We start from the raw sequence: 16,839 nt of genomic DNA, 5'->3' as shown, positions 1-16,839 counted from the left end.
TTAAATTTTTGTATATAAAGGAGAGCTATTCCTTTCCATTTAGTACCCTTTCTCTCTGCAAGTTCATTTGTAGCATCTGACAACCTATGCTGTTACCTACCAAAGCTTATGCCTTTCTGAATGAGTTAGTCTCTAGGGGTACTTCTATACGTGCTCTGGGAATGGAGAAGGGAAGGGGGGCAGAGTGTTCCCATGTCTGAAAATGTCAAATGAGCCTTAGATAAAGTGCCCCCATCATCATTTTGAAGCATAGGGACGCTGATGCACAGGATGTGGGAGGCTGCTGGAATGTGGTAATTGCCACACTGCACTCGATTAATCGAGTCTGCTCCAACGTGCTGGAATTACAGCACATCAGAGCAGCCTCCCTACTTGTGTATAGGTACCCTGAGATTCTATCCTCCCCTGCCTTCTGCCTAACTTCAGATTAATGTGGCTAACTACCTTTCTCAATTTAAAGCTAGAAATATTTCATCTTGTAGCTGACTAGATTTGAGGAGATGCCAATGGACTCTGATGAAGCAGCTTTGACTACAGATCAGGGCAGAATGCATACCAAATATAACACTATTCCTTCTTTACTTCCATGGATTTATTTTTCATATTATTATTTGTGTATGATTGTATGGGGGATAATAATATGGAGGAGTAGTCTAACACTATTTTCACTTATGGCTGCTCTTCAAATCCTCTGTATTTATTGTTTCAAGAATATTTCCTATCTAAAATGAGGGGTGTTCTACTTAGTATTTAGATATGCCAAGGTGCAAAGTAAAGTTCATTAGCAATTAACAGTATGAAGAAGGCCTCTCTTGACTGCTGCATGTCTTTATCTTGCATGTTTCCTGCCTGATGAACACCATTAACAGAGAATTGTTTTAACGATAATTTTTAGCTTGATGGTATGGTAATATACAACTGCTAGATTGCTCTGTAGCTATGTTTTGAAAGCAATTTTACAACCCTGCCATTTTCTCTATTCCTGTCCTTTGTATAGATTCTGATAACTTGTATTGATTGACAGTTTTTTAAAGTGAAGGCAGGAATATACCCTGAGCAATCAGATCACATTTAGATATATATTTTAAGTGTTTCTAAAAATACTCTGGTATTTTTAATATTGATTAAGGGAACATGTTCAGTTTATAATTTTATGCTTATATGATGGGAATGGTTTGAGCAAGCCCAGCATCAGCAAGTAATCAAAAACTTATTCAAGGTCACCTTATCATGTGAGCTTCCATTTTTTGTTCAAGTGAATAGCTGTAACATGAATCTATAGGAAAATTTCACCCCTCTAATGCAGTATCTGGTTCCTATAGGAATTCATCCATCATGCTGAGAGAAAAGCTAAGTTTATAGACCTACATTTTCATATCTGATAAATTATTTTGGTTGGCCAAAGAGAATGCTCAACTCAGGGAGATCATCAAGGACACAATTTCCATAGTGAGGATGCTCAAAACTTTTTGAAAATCAGTTCTTGTAAGATGTCCCAAGCCAAGCTTCTAAATCTCAAACCACCCAAATGTACTAGTCACTTCTGAAAACTTAAACAGTTTAATCCAGCTAACACTTCAACATTTGCTTCACACTGGGTGTGTCTTGTGCTATTAATATGCTGTAAGTCTTCCCTGGGAGCACATCTACACATGCTACTCCTGCCCTGCTCTGCCCCTCTACAGCAGCTGGGAGGAGCTCCAGGTTCCCCCTGGATGCCAATCCCAAGCTGGCAGGGAGCATTGGGGTCAGACCTGTGCTCTGTGGGGAGCTGTCCTGCCTCAGGGGCAGTCGTCTCCCAGCCCTACTCCTCTGCTCCAGGCAGCTGTCTCTTGCCCTCTGAGCCACTCTGAGATTGTTCCCTGCTCCAGGCAGCTGCCTGCTGCCCAGCCCCAGTTCTGAGGTTGAAGCAGAGGCTGTGACACTATCCCCTGTGCCAGGCAGCTATCTCAAAGCAGGGCCTGAGCAGCAGGAAGATGCCTGGGGCAGGGGACAGTTCCTCCACCCCCTACTGCCTGGGATGACCAGCAGCAATTTGCTCCTGGTAAGCTGTCTACACATGTACTACTGCACAGTAGCTACCTGCAGTAAATCTACTACCTGTCTTTACAGGTAGTAGCCAATCACCCCGTAAACTACTTTAGTGAGCAGTAAATGTTGTACATGTGTAGACAGAGATGCTTTACTGCACAGTAGATTAGTCTACTGTGCAGTAAAGCATCTCATGTAGATGCACCCATGATCTCCCCAGTGAAGTGTTTGAGATTTAGACTGCAACATCTATGAAAGAGAATGATGTTCATAATGAGCATTTAAAAAAATCTCACCTGTATAATAACAAAGCATGCAAAGTCATACATATTAAAGATAAACTACTTTTCAGTAAGTCTAAGACATCACTAGAAATATCCCACCTAAACTGTAATAGATATTAAAAAATATCTATTACTGATAATGTTGCCAGTACATAAATATATTTTAGGATAAGGAAAATTATCCTGTTCAGGATAAAAAGTCACTGCATTTAGTTTGCTTTCACTGTTATCCGTAGCATTTCCTGAAGTAGAGAAAATAAAACAAAAAAAGATATTCATTAGAGTCTGATGAATTAATTACTACTTCTCATGTTTGCCAAAATTAAAGAAAAACTGGAACTTCAAATATCTGACAATTATGCAACTGTCCAAATTACTATTTGTTTCATGACTTTTATTAATACATGAAAAAATAAATGTAACATATGGTCTTCACATGAAAAATCTGAACTAATAAATGTATACATCCCAAAGTTATAGTCATCTGACAGTTCATATACACAAAAACTCCTTTGAGAGCCAAAACAATAGTATAGTATAAATGTATCATAATAGCCCAAATGAGACCATGATCCTGCACATTATGTACAATACAGTTACTCATGTTCATAAATGTTTGCAGGATCAAGGCCTTAATTTTAACAAACCAGAAAAAAAACTTGATTTTTTTATAATCTTGTCAGTAAGTCAACCGCATTTTAGAAAATCTCATCTAATGATTCCAAGTCCTTTCACGGAAACAATATTTGAAGTATTTAGAGAAGGAATCTCATGAATGGACTGGAAGAGAATTAATAACACACTTCCCCCAATTATGTGACTCCTAACAAACTATTCCCATCCCTATCCTATGCCCTTTCTTTATGTTGTTTCTAGAAGGGTGGAACTTCAAAGAAAAATTGAGGTAAGCTCATTGATTTTGGTTTGCCATACCATGTATTTTTAGGATACCCAAAACGACTCTTTTCTACATATGAAGCTGCACTAGCTCTGCATGAGTTTACTCATAATTTGCGTTTCATAAAACATGCACTCTGACCGCAGAAGCCCAGTGTGCATTTCTTTGCATTTACAGATGAATTCAATTTGAGGAATTTTGGAATAAATATCTTCACTCTTATTTGGGTTCTGAGCCTTCAGTAAGAATAAGGAGAGCCTTAAATGCCAAAGGTGGGTTATTCATTTTTAACTTGTTTCTCTGAAATTTCCTAATTTAATTCATAAGATTTGCTCTAGATAAAAGCTGGGCATTTTCTAAAAGTTATTTAGAGAAAAAATGCTGAATATTGACGAATTACTTGAAGATATGCTATAAAACTCCTTTTGACGGTTGCAAAATAACTTTTCATAAAGGAGATACTTCCAACTAGTTTTTGTTGAGGGCGTGGCCATACTGCTTTTTTTAAAGCATATTTTAGGTAGAATTTTTTTTTTAACTTAAAACACTAGGGACAGAAGCATCAAACTGCCTAGCAATTTTTATTCTTTTTTCTGGAAATAATGTATTAGCCTACTAGTTCTGGTCTTTGAGAATTTTGCTGACTAGAATCTACCCTGAACAGTGGAATGAAGTAGCTGAGAAATCACAGATGTGAGCTATGATGAGTCACTTTTTGGTGTGATTTCCCATGGACTTAAGACACAGCTGCCACTGTGCCAATAATCATGTGTGACTTCATGGTTTCTCAGTGCAGGAAAACTACTGCCCAATTTCCACTTTCAGCCAAGCCCATGCCAACATAAACAGCGCAAGCAAAACTAACAAAGTTACTCCATATTCATCCTGTAAAAGTGAAGTCAAAAGTTGGCCTACCTTCTCTCAATGTTCATTACAATTTTCACTGGAGGATATATTTAGATCATAGTAGAGGAAAATATTTTTCATAGCTAATGTAATGTGGGAAACAAAGGGTGTACCTGAAACTTCGTATTTGAATTTATGCTTCGAATATTTGTGTTTTGTTTTTGTTTTGTTTTTTTACCTTTAACACCCTGGGGATCCATTTACATAGCCAGAATAATGCAAGATGTGGGCTTATTACAGTATTTCAATTCCTGGAAGGTGAAAACATGGTGAAAAATCCAGATTTTGCCTTATATCAGGCCCAAAAATGGCTCCCAGAGGAGCCTATGAAAAACAACACACAAATACTGATTCCTTTGGGTTCACCTGCTTTCCTGAGGAACAGTTCTAATGAACAGAATGAGTTATAAGGAATTATAAGTTATAATGATATTTTGTTAGTCAGAGGATGGAAAGTTAGTCATGTGGTATTATTAAGGTTTCGCAAACATATCTCATTAAGGATTCTTTTTATGTTTTTCAGTATCCATCTCAACATCTAGTTCTGTGAAGCACTGCAGGAGGCTTGATCTACTAGCCTAATGTTTGGATCCTCATCTGCAGAAAATACAAATCTCCTAAACTCCAGGAATCTCCAGAATAAGAATGGAAATCTAACAAAGAACACAGTCTCTCATAAACTCAATTTCCAGTAGAGTCTGCTCAAATTAGACCAGAACCCAATGAGAAGGGATAGCTAGAAATAAAAAACATCAATAAAAAAGTAGACCTGACTTTCTTCACAGGCCCAGGAACATTTGGAGATGGCTTAGGTTAGTTTGTAAGTGTTATTTTCAATCTTCACTTGCTTAGTTTGCCAAAAGGTGAGCATGATTTACTCTTAAGAGGAAGGAGGACTTGAAGATGATCAGGTGCCCAGATAACTTGCTGACAGTAACATCTGGCTAGCTCAGAGGACCTACCTATTACACCTTTAAGCCCTTTAGACCAATACAGGACTGTCCAGCTGGTGGCCTGAGTGCTGCATGTGACGCATGAGAGGTTAAGTTGTGACCCCTGGGCTTCTGCTGCCCTTGCCATCTCTCTGGCTCTGACAGCACAGATGGAGCCACCAGGCTTCCCTTCCTCCTGCTTTTGCTACTTCCCCGAGGATGGGGCCATGGCCCAGGGAGCTAAGGGTGAACCTGGGGCTATTCACAAACATGATGCAGGTGTGGTGATGTGGGGAAGCACCCATACAGGCATGCAGTACAGCAGTGAGAGGGAAAGGAAGGCCTCAGTGCAGCAGTGGGTGGCAGTGTCCAAGTGGCTTGTGTCTCAAGAGGCACACGGTTCATTCTGGTGTGACCCAGGGGTGGGCAGGCCATGCTGTATTCAGCCCTTGCTGATGTGGCCCACAGGGTATTTGGCCCTCAGCTGCTTAGATGTTGGACAGACTTGGACTGATGTGACTTTTCTCCTTTGTGAGTTTGTATCAGCTACAATGTGCTTCATTGTATCTAAGAAAAAACCGCTCTAGTAAGATATCATAGAAGCAAAGAGCTTTTAACAGGAATCAAAAAATGACAAGGTATCTCTATGGATATTGAGACTATCCATAAGGACATTAGATAGCATTTTTTTTAAATGACATAGATATTTCAAAAGGATATAAATCTTCATATAACAAGGCAAAAGTACACTTATAACAGATAAAGTTGGAATGAAATGTCCCTGTTGAGAAAGCTATTCTATACATGTTGGTCATGTAGCTTTTTGCACCTTTTTCTGAAGCATATGGAACTGGGCATAGTTGGAGACAGGGTAGTAGACTAGATGGGCTAATGCACTGATCTATGATGACAATTCCTATGCTATTCAAACCAGACTTGAAAACTTTTGGAAGTTCCTACAATTCTGATTTTACACAGGTATTCAAGGAAATCAAATTATTAGAGCATAATAAGGATTTGCTATACTCCTAGCAACTATAACTCTCTGTGTCTTGGGGTTGAAACCAGACAAATCCAAACGAAAACTAAGGGATAAGTTTTAACCAGTCAGAGTAAGCAACCATTGCAGCCCCATAGGAAATGTGAAGTAGTTGGGAATCACTTGAACTGTTTAAATCAATACCAGGTATCTTTCTAAGAAACTGATACTCATCCTCAGTTTGATGAAGGAATTATGAAGAAAAGTTCAATGACCTGTGTCATGCAGAGGGTTAGACTACATGCCCCTGAAGATGACATCTGGCTTTACAATCTATGATGTCACTAGATTTTTAAAAAAATGACAAAGACTGGGTCCAGATTTTCTCTCAGTCATGTGAGTACCATCCCTGTGATTTCACCACTGCAACTCAACTGAAAGCATTTTTGTCTTGTCAATGTGTGTGCAGGTGTGCTTAAACTGCAATGCTCTATAGCAGGACAATAGTGACATAGCCAGAAAAAAAGTAGAGGAAAAAAATCAATAATAGCTGGACATTCATTTAAACAAATGCATCATCCAATAAACAGTGCAGCTGCTATAAAATGTAAACAAGAAAAGGTGAACTTTGTTCACACTGTATATCCAGCTGTTTTGTGTTTCAAGACTGTGCACCACAGCTGGGCTGATGAGCCCTGAATCCTGGGAAAAGGGGAAATATTTAACCTAACTTAAACAGAAAGAAGCAACCCTCAATGGTGAGAGATAACAGGTGGGAGCCTTGCTCTGCCGCTGTGCCTTGAGGGTAAAATCTGGCATGCAGAGGTAGCTTCAGAACAAAAGTCATTGCAGCTGCTGTTTGCTGCTCTTCTGAAGTCCTTCTCTATTTATTCAGCATCACTGACAGCACCCCTACAAGCATAGTTGAAACTACCATTAATTTTTATAAAATTAGTTCACAGATCTGAACCTGGGATGAGAAGTAGACCACATTATATGCATGCTTATATTTCTGCCATCTAATAAAATCATGCTTAATGATGGTTTTTAAAACCCATCTTTACTAACACAGTTTTGTAGGCTGAATAAGGGGGTTTCTTTTAAAGCTAAAGTTAAGAGCAGGGTCTCTCTACTAATGCTAGCAAAAAGTAGGTAGGAAAGACCAACTTCAGAATCATCCCTAAAATGATTGCTTAACTGATAGGGAATATCATGCAGATGAAACACTGAATAGTTCCCTCATCATTTTTAACACTGCCTTTAAGGTACTCTAAGATGGGATTTTTTCTGAGAAACTCTTGGCTCTATTGGCTTGATGTCCATTGTCAGGTGCTGGATATGCCCAATAATTAAAAGAATTGCTGTAGAGTAAAACTGATGCAAATTAAAGGAGAATCGGCCTATACTGTTCAAGTGTTTGCTTCATTTTGCATCAATACAACAGATCTCACCATTCCCATACCAGCACATTGCATGAACAATGTGAAGTCAATTTGCCACAGTCCCTCAGTGAATTCTAGCACATATTTTGATCTGACAGTTACTTGAGAGGGAAAAGAGGTCTGGGGACAAAATATATTTAAAGCTTTCCTCATGATCAGAAAGTCACTCAGACACTTGTTCCATTTTCTTTGCTTCTCTTGTCTAGTGGAACTTCAGATGGCCAGACTAGCATTCTCAACGGAGAGTGAACACTTCATTTCCCAAATCTGCCTCCATTTAAACCAGTGGCAAGAAACTCTTGATTTCAGAGAGAGAAAGATCAGGCAACGATGCATGAGAGAGACTATCTTGGCATAGCAGGCTCTTTCAGGCTGCAAATCTGAGTGGGGACACACTCATGTCCTGATACATAGTCCAGTAGTATAAATAGTGTCGAGAATCCCAGCATATAACAGCAGTAACAATGAGCTGCAGATGCCTTACAAACAGAAAGCTGAACAAGGCTGAAGTCTGACTGGCATTTCTTGACTACTTACTATATCATCTCAACTAGTATAAGCCTCACCATAGTCAACAAAGACCCCTGAGGATATTAATGCCCTTACTATTCACATGAGACCTACCACTATCAAAACAATGTCTTCTGTAGACTTTCAGCCTGGAAAGTGCACCTGGGTGGGGAAAGGAATGGGGGAATAAATGCTACTGCCTTAGTAAGGGTTCATTCCCTGGCCCTTTTACAAGCTGCAGCAAAGCCACTTCCATGCACACATCTAGGGTTCAGAGGAGTCAGATTTTTAAAAATATTTAAACCAAGTAGATCTGACACACCAATATACCTTTAAATACTTAATTAATGCCTCCTGTCTGCCAGCCAGCATAGACAGAGGTAAGCCATGGCTTTGCCCAGTTCAGAGTGTCTCAGCCTCTTCAACTGCTTGTAGTGAGAGAGGACAAGCACCGTGACTCTTGCTCTCCCTTTTTTCTTCTACTTACACAAGAGTTACCAGAAGCTGGGCCAATGCCATTATATGGGAAAAGAAAAATGCCCACTGAAGACTAGCTCTCTTTAATTCTGCTTTATGGAGGTCCTTCTATCAAAAATGCTGCTAAAACCACCTCTGAACATCCCTGAGATCAGTTAGGATCTCAGCTTCACTAGACAAGATATTCATTGTTCATTGTTCAATTTATAGCTTGATTGGACCTGTAGAAATGTATTTCACATTAGTATCAGATTGGCTGGGTGTGGAGGTATATTGAGGGGGTGGGAGGAAGAAGAAAGAAGCCCATTAGGTGTTTTGCTTCTTTTAAGTCCCCAAAATAAAGATGCTTGTTAAGTTGAGTGAATGTGTGTGTCATTGTCACTACTGAATTCACATTACAGTAGTTACATTTCTAAAGACGCAAAATAATCAGTGAAGGGGTTCTAAAAGGAAGTTTCCGACACAAGAAAAGCCCAAATTCTGTTTTCAGTTTTGTCAAAGCTCTCTGTCAGCCCCTAGCTGCAGGATATAAAAGCCTGCAGTTATTTTCTGCTTTGGGGGACACGTTCCAGGGAGCCAGCAGGAGCTGCTTATGGCTGCAGCACCCCAGCAGGCTCATGTGCCCCGCTTTACAGTCCACAGGCTGGGTCTGCATGGGCTGTCCCCCTCCCAAGCTGCTGTCTGGCCACAGGTGACTGCTGCCAAGGGCTCTAGCTGGTTTCATTCTTTGCCCAGACCTCTATCTTTTTGAAGCACCATGATGAAGCACCTCAGTCACTTGGCTGTGACACCCTGGCAGTGCCCCTGTTGGGGTGCTGCTCCTAGCCCTCCAGGGCCACCATCACAGGGCCAGCCACATGGGGGCCCAGTCAGCTGGCATGGGGCATGATGCCCTCCTCCCTCATGTCTAACACCATCCTTGTGCTCCCGCCCATGCAGTGCCCCAGGGGTGCAAACTGGACCCGGAAGGGGTGTGCACCCTTGTGGCATTGTGGGGCAAGGAGGATGTCCTGAGGCAGTTTGCCCAGGGCAGGCACTCAAATGCCCTCATTTACTAGACCCTAGCAGCTAGGATGCATGTGGGGCCACCCCTAGTCAGTGTGGCAGTGCTGGGTGAAGGCCAAGGACCTGCAGGCCCAGTGTGTGGCTATGACTGGCCACAATTCTCAGTCCAGTGGGGCCCCAGGACCATGCCCTTCATATGAGAGCTGACCTTCATTTTGGTACCCTGGGAACCCATGCCTGCATCCCACCCTGATACCTCTGGTGACACATCACCAGGGGAGGGGTCCTTGGGCCTTCAGGTACCCCACCCTGCACTCTTCCCTGAATGCTGCACCACTGGCAACCTGGGGAGCCCTGGGCAGTGGCTGCCATGGCCTCATCCCTGCCCCACAGCCACCCCTAAGAAACAGCCAGCCACACCACTACCAGCTGCCAGAAGCACAAGCCCCTCCCTGTGGGGGCCCTGGCTGGGCAGCAGCCTGCCACACACCACCATGGAGACTGGGTGGAGCCAGATGCCGTACATGCTTGGGAGCCCTGCACCGAGCACCCAGCCTCACAAGCCCCGAACCTGTAGTAAATCCCGCACTGGGGGGCAGGTCCTTCCAGCCTCAATGCCACCCCCACTCCACCTCTGGCCCTACCCCCTGTCCCCCTTCCTTGCATGGCACACCTGCACTCCACTTGCCCCAGGTCCACCCCCCCCAGCATGCAGACAGCTGGCACACACTTGAGACCTTTCTTATGCAACCTATGCCACTGCCGCTGGATGGACATGGGCATCTCACATGCAAAGAAAGGTGTGAACTCCAGAAGAGATCTCTTCCTTGGCAGCCAGGGGCAGGAATGTGTAGCACTGCAAAAGGTAGCCCTCCAGGTTGTGGCAGAGGTTGTGGGGTAGGCCAGGTTTTCCCCCTGTATCGTCATAGCTCAGGGTCCCAACCTGGGAGCGCAGGTGGGCCTGGGGCACCAGCAGGATCATCATCAGCAGGGTATAGTGGCTCAGGCATCCCTCTACCTGCACAGACAGCTCATCATGCACCACTCACAGCATGGGCATGCTCAGGGTGCAGTGGTGGCATGGTGGGAGGCTGAGCCCAGGGCACCACCCTTGAAAGGCCCCCACCAGCCCCACACCCCAGTTTTCTGGGAGCCTCACATGCTCCAAGCCTGTGCACTGGGGGCTGGTCACCAGGGCAAGACAGCAGTGGGCCTCCAGGGCTGGGGGGGTGGTGCAGTGGGGGCTGCAGCCATGGCAGCAGGTGCTGCCACCAGCTTGGCTTGGCCCACTCTGGGAAGGGGGCAGGGGAGGCAGGCAGCATGAGGCCAGACCTATGGAACAAGTACAGATAGGAGGATCAGGCAGCAGCCACCTGGGCCCAGGCCTGCCCAGCCAGCTTACCATGTCCCTAGGCATGCACACATGGCTGAGCTCCAATCTGAGGCCATGCAGTGCAGGGCTCCTAGAGCCGAGCATCTTATTTCTTAAACATTACAAACTCTCACAACAGCCTTCTGTCTCTTGCCTCTGCAGAGTCAACATCTGGAAGTGGGGGAGAGACCACAGGAGCTCACAGGACTGCTACTGCAGACTCACTGTCACCCACTGCTGGAAATGCCCAGAGGCACTGGCTGCACCAATGGTGCAGCCAGGATGGGACACACCTGCTCCATCAGCTGGTGGTCACAGTGGAGGGCTGCATGGCAGACCAGTGGATATGGTGGGCAGAGGATCTTTCCCAGGAGGCCACTCAGGAGGAGGCACAGCTGCAGGCATACCATGCCCACTAGGCTGAGGTGGCTGGCCTGGAGTGGCAGTGTGTGGAGCTGACAGAGCAGCTGGTTACCCAGGGCCACCCAGGGCTGCCTGTGCCCATGCCTTCCTGTACCTGGCCCCCCACCGTAGCCCCACAGTGCCCCTGGTCCCACCCGCTGCCTCACAGCAGATCCTCAGCAGTGCCCTGGAGGAGGTCCTGAAGTGCCTGACAGCCACAAGCATCTCTAGGCTTTGATGCTGCTCCCAGATCCATGGGGGAACTGTTTGCAGCTGGGGTGCTGGCCACCTACCACTGGGGTCTCTGCCCTGGGTGGCCCTACCTCTCAGCCCCTCACAGATTGACTCCAGAACAGAGTCCAACAGTTGACTGATCGCTAGGTTCAGTTTGGGACTGGAGTGTTTACTGTGGGGAGGCACTGTTGCAGAGGGGGTAAGGGGGAAAGGGCTGTGTTTGTTGAGTGGGGATGGGGGAGGGAAGGGAAGGGAATGGGTTTTGGCCAGAAAATAAAGTTTTTTATAGTTTTACCCATGTGCATGTCCTGGAGTGGTGCTGGGGGTGGGCAGAGGTATGTGGGCAGTGGAAGAGGCAGGCTGGAGTGGGGAGTGCAGGAGGAGGGGTTGGGCCAGAACTTCCCACAGCCAGTGCTCTGGGCCCAGCTGGCAGGGGCATGGCTGTCCTGGGGCCTGCGCAGGGATGGGCCTGGTGGGACCAGCAGGTCTAGCAACATGGCCAGCAGCAGTGTGGGGCATTGGTTATTGCTGGCAGGGGCTGGGCTGGAACAGCAGGGCAATGGGTACCAATGGCAGGAGCAGGGGAAGGGGCTGGAGCAGTCATTTTGCAGGGAGACAGGGTGAGCAGGGAGGCAGCTGCCACATGCTGTTCCTGTACTGGACATACAGGTCCTGGGCAGGGGAGGGACTGGGCAGGAAACAGAGGGTAAGGCTGTGCTTTTAAGATGGCTGCAAAATGTGGCAGCTGTCTCTGGTCTCAGCATGGCTGCCAAGGCCTGGCAGCCATGTAACTGGAGGCTGGAGCTCTCCCCCATCACCAGAGGGGCACAGGGCAGGCTACTCTGACCTGGAATTAAAGTTAGTCCCAGGTTTCCTGCATGTGTAGATGCCTGTCCATTCATGCTTACTGTGCAGTAATTTACTGCACAGTAAATTTAAGCCAGCATAAATGCATATTTAGATGTGCCTGGTATCAACCACACAGATGTGAGGAAATTACTAAAAACAGGAGTTGCTTTGGAGGCTTTCAAAACTACATTCCAAGTAACTAGCCCCCAACACAATGTAAAATCAAAGTTTTAAACCCTGTCAGAAAAGATATTGATACTGTCCTGATTGTGAAAGCTCATAAAATAAATGTGATGGTTGTTATGGATTACAGTGAGTACTAAAAGGATGAAGAAACACTTAGCATCTGGAGCCTAACCTGTAGTCCCTAAAATTCCTAATCAATCTGTGTCAAAAAAGATAAACTGAGATTAATAGGTTAAAATGAAAACATACCCTACTGAGACATGAAGATGAAAAATGCTTAACCAGAAGGCATAATCCCTAGGATTTATGTACTTCCAAAATTTCACAAGACTGACATTCCTCAGTGAGTTTCACTATGAATGATATTTTAAACTTACACTGAACAATTTAAATACCTAAATTCTGGATTGCATTTAATTAATAAAGACAAGTTGTGCCCTGTGATCCCTTCATTCCTCATAGACTCTGCAAGGACAAAGCTGCATCAGTGTTTGGACAGTCCCTAGAGTGTCCTTAGAAAATTTAGGAATTGATGTTGATAATTCAGTAAATGAAATTTTCCCATCTAAGTCAATACTGACTCAATGTCTCATTACAGATCTTAATGCATCTTTTACAGTTTAGATTCTAGCTGGAGTCAATGAAGTCTCCCTGGGTGCATCTACATATGAAATTAACACAATGCAATAAACTCCTTAGCAGCTTGACCAGGAGTCAGCTGCTCCCAGGTGCAGCATCTACATGTGTGCCCAGGACAGGAGCAGTTTGAACTGGGGCAGAGCAACCTCGGGATTGGCAGCAGGCTCAGGGGGTCGTCCCTGTGCTCCGGGTGGCAGCATTGAATGATGTAGGGGCTAGCTGGGGCACAAGGCTGCTAAAGTGTGGAGCCTTGCAATAGGTACCCCCCCACTTCAGGCCCTGTCGCAGTCTACATGTGTGTTTCAGTGCACTTAATTACTCCACCGTAAGACAGTACTGTCCCCCAGACTGCTGTCTTAAGGGACAGTAAGTTTACCATGCCCTAATACCAGTGCCCATGTAGACAGTGATGCAGAGCTAATTAGTCAACTCAGCAGTAAAGCACATGTATAGGTGCACCCCTATCCACATTTTACTGTATTTTAAGTTGGACAAAGTACTCTTAATTTCCTGTCTTAAGCTATATTTCTTGTGTAGTGCTGTTGTGCACTGCTAAAGAGTTACTGCATTTAACCAATAAATTGCATGTATTCCATGTATAGCTTTTACTGCTATTTATTAAATATTTTGAACCTGATTCTCTTTCAGACTTTTTTGCCTCTATATATAGGTGTAATATAAGGCTCCTTTACACTGCCAGTGCAACATGAAGAGCCTTCACTGTTAATGAGAATCAGAACCTCTGTGATTCCTTCAAGTGCAAGTTAACAAATATCATATTTACTTGAACAAAGTTTTTCCACAATTAGCATGGGGAAAAAAGCCCCTCATATTTGCATACAGAAAAATGTCATTATTAAATACATTGTCTATTAAACTGCTGCCAGAAGCAGCATTTGCTCAGTAATGGAAACCAACCATGAATCTGAACACAACACGCACTGAGCATGCCTGTAAAACACATGGCCCATACTGGGCAAACACATAGATAGGAAACTTTTTTTTTTGTGTAGCCCTTAAAAAATATGGCAGTTGCTCCCCAAGGAGAGAATGAGCACCGGGCCTGGATGTACTATAATACCAGGCTGGCAGTCAGAGAGGCCAGAGCAAGCTTTGACACCTTTCCCTAGTGCTAAAAATGCTGATGAGAACCTACCATGAGGATAGGTTAATGTAACCCATCTTAATAAGATATAGTGCCATTGTTCTCAGTCCCCCTCAGTACTGAACTTTTTCAAGTCACAGTGCACCACTACACTTACTACATTTCTACTTCTTTTTCACTCCCACAGATTATAGACTTTGTGACCAGAACACCCAGTTTCAGTTGGGGGCACTAATTAGCACATGGACCCTTTGTGGGGTGGGGGGTATTTGGAGTACACACGCATAGTGAGCAGTGCTGGGCTGTGGGGTCACCATGGCTTGAAATGTTATTGACTTTTCTGAGGCCCAGTCCAATGAATTATATCAGAAATCATGAGCCTTTTGGTTTTGGCCTAATATCATGTATAATTTCTACTTTGTATAAGTACTGCTCAAAAAGTGTTGCTCAAAAGTATGTTTAGGGAGTACCTATGCTGAAACTTGCAGCAGTTTGCAAAAAAAGGTAAAATACACCAATTGTGTATTAACTAAATCTATAGGTACCCACAGTAATTTGCCTATATGCAATATAGTTATGTTTATTTCAATGGCAATGTTTTTGGTCCCTTGTATTTCAAATTTGCCCCTCACTTCCACATGCTCTGGGAGGGAACAGAGCCCAAGTGGGGTCTGAGAGTAAGAGGGAAGAAACTGGGGGGCAGAGAGAACGAGGGCTACCTAACATCCCAGCCACTATCTCCCCTGCTGTAACAGTGGAAGGGGAACAAACTCAAGACAAACATCTGATAATTACATTCTATACCTGAAAAAAATCACAAGTTTATAAATTTTCCATATATACAATCTAATTATTGGGGATCATCTTAAAGTGAGGGTCATTTTAGATTTGAGTAAATATGGTAAATGCAAGGTATTTTATTACCAGCAATAATTTTATTATTGTAATCTGCCATGCCTTGGACAGTAGTTGTTCAGAGACTGTCACAAGCAGAACCTGACCAAACACATCAACCTGATTCTGCAGGTTCTGGTCACAAAGACAAGCATTAAATCAGCTGCTTGAGGTGTATTTGGAGACTGAGGTCTTACCAACAGCTCCCCACACCAACTTTAAACTTACTGAAAGCAGGTAGACAAATGTCTGCTACTCACAGCTTTTGTAGATGCCCCCAGCACTTCTTCATTAATCTGCCTTGGAAAACCCTCTGTCCTTGCTCATTTTGATAAAGGGATCCAGGGGGGACAGGGAATTCCTGCTGTCTCCACCCCATGAGGCAAGAGGAGCAGGAAAACATATTCTCTCTCCATGTATCAGCTGATAATCTAAATAGCAAGTAAAATGACTGAAAGTCAGTAGCAAAGTAGCATCCCAAAAAGCTTAGTGCTCTACTTTCCTGTTCTACCTAGCACACTTCTAGATAAACTTCCCACAGATCCTAAGGACAGGTATAGCACTAAGCTTTTTGGGATGGTAGAAAAGCTGTTAGGGCTTTTCTGCACAACGGATGACACCACAGAGGAAAGGACAATTGGAAGGTTGTGTAATTCTTGGCCTTAGGCAAGCTGGTTGGCTAGACACCTAGTCAAGAGAAAGATTGCCTGAGTGGAGCCAATGTAGGTGGTAATGAGCGTGCTAATCACCTGAGCTAAGTTGCATTAATTTTTCTTCACTTGGGCTGATTGATTGTTGGTTTAGTTGGGATCTGAACCAAACATGACTTCAGATGGGTCCTAAATTTGAGCTTAACCTTTCACGTGGCATTTTTTTTACTTGAGGATCACTTGTTGTCACAGCTAAACATTGGGAATTTCCTTTCTTCAGGATTTTTCCTTGAACACTATATTTATGAACCGAAATGTAGATATCAATGTTCTCTCAGATTATGTGATCCTCCAGATAGAAATGTTGGATTACAGCATGTTCCATTTTTTGTTTTATTAAGAGAGTATATTGTATTTAGCTACAAGCTTTCTCTTACATCTACTTTTCTCCATGATTCACTGCCATCAAAGCACAATGTTACTTTCTATTCACTATAGATTATCTGCACCTTATGCATTAAATACAATATTATTTAAGCAGTACACAGGAGCAAAATATGTTTTTCTTCTTTCCAAAGGAGCAACTCAAAAATCAATTAATTGGTGTTTTATGATACTGATAAACCCAGATTAATAAAACTCATATGGAGGATTTCATCAGAAATGTTTGAATCCCATGGAATTCAAAGTATTATGAACCTAAACATTTTCACAAAACTCTGAGCTTGTAAAAAATATTGCCATGTTGAAAAAAACAGTTTACTCACAGTACTGGAGACTAGGAACTCTATATTCCAGAAGGATGATAAGTCAAGCTCACCTAGCAAAACAGGAGGCAGGAGAAGGAGAGGTAAAGCATGCCTCCATCCCATAATACTTTTGGTAACCCAGTTAACCCTTTCGTGGCCACTTTACTAAAGTACTTATTAAAAAAAAACACAGAATGGACTGAACTGTCATTATTACATGTGTCTTTTGGCTTCAACAGAGTTACCCTACTGTAACACATAACTCAGCAGGGATCTACAACATTTTTAACTAAAG

At 43.6% G+C, this 16,839-nt stretch overlaps 1 long non-coding RNA gene across 1 annotated transcript in view; it reads right to left on the bottom strand.

Moving 5' to 3' along the window:
- LOC109319175 overlaps nt 1-16,611 on the bottom strand; it is a 33,981-nt gene extending 17,370 nt beyond the window's left edge. Inside the window, exon 1 of the long non-coding RNA XR_002103395.1 lies at nt 16,563-16,611. This is a non-coding gene — a long non-coding RNA (uncharacterized LOC109319175). The remainder of the gene's footprint in view (nt 1-16,562) is intronic.
- Between the last annotated feature and the right edge of the window lie 228 nt (nt 16,612-16,839).

Source organism: Crocodylus porosus, unplaced genomic scaffold (assembly GCF_001723895.1).
Source record: "Crocodylus porosus isolate Cpor-Errol unplaced genomic scaffold, CroPor_comp1, whole genome shotgun sequence".
NCBI lineage: Eukaryota > Metazoa > Chordata > Crocodylia > Crocodylidae > Crocodylus > Crocodylus porosus.
The sequence above is the reverse complement of the archived record's forward strand: the minus strand, read 5'-3'. Positions and strand labels throughout refer to the sequence as shown.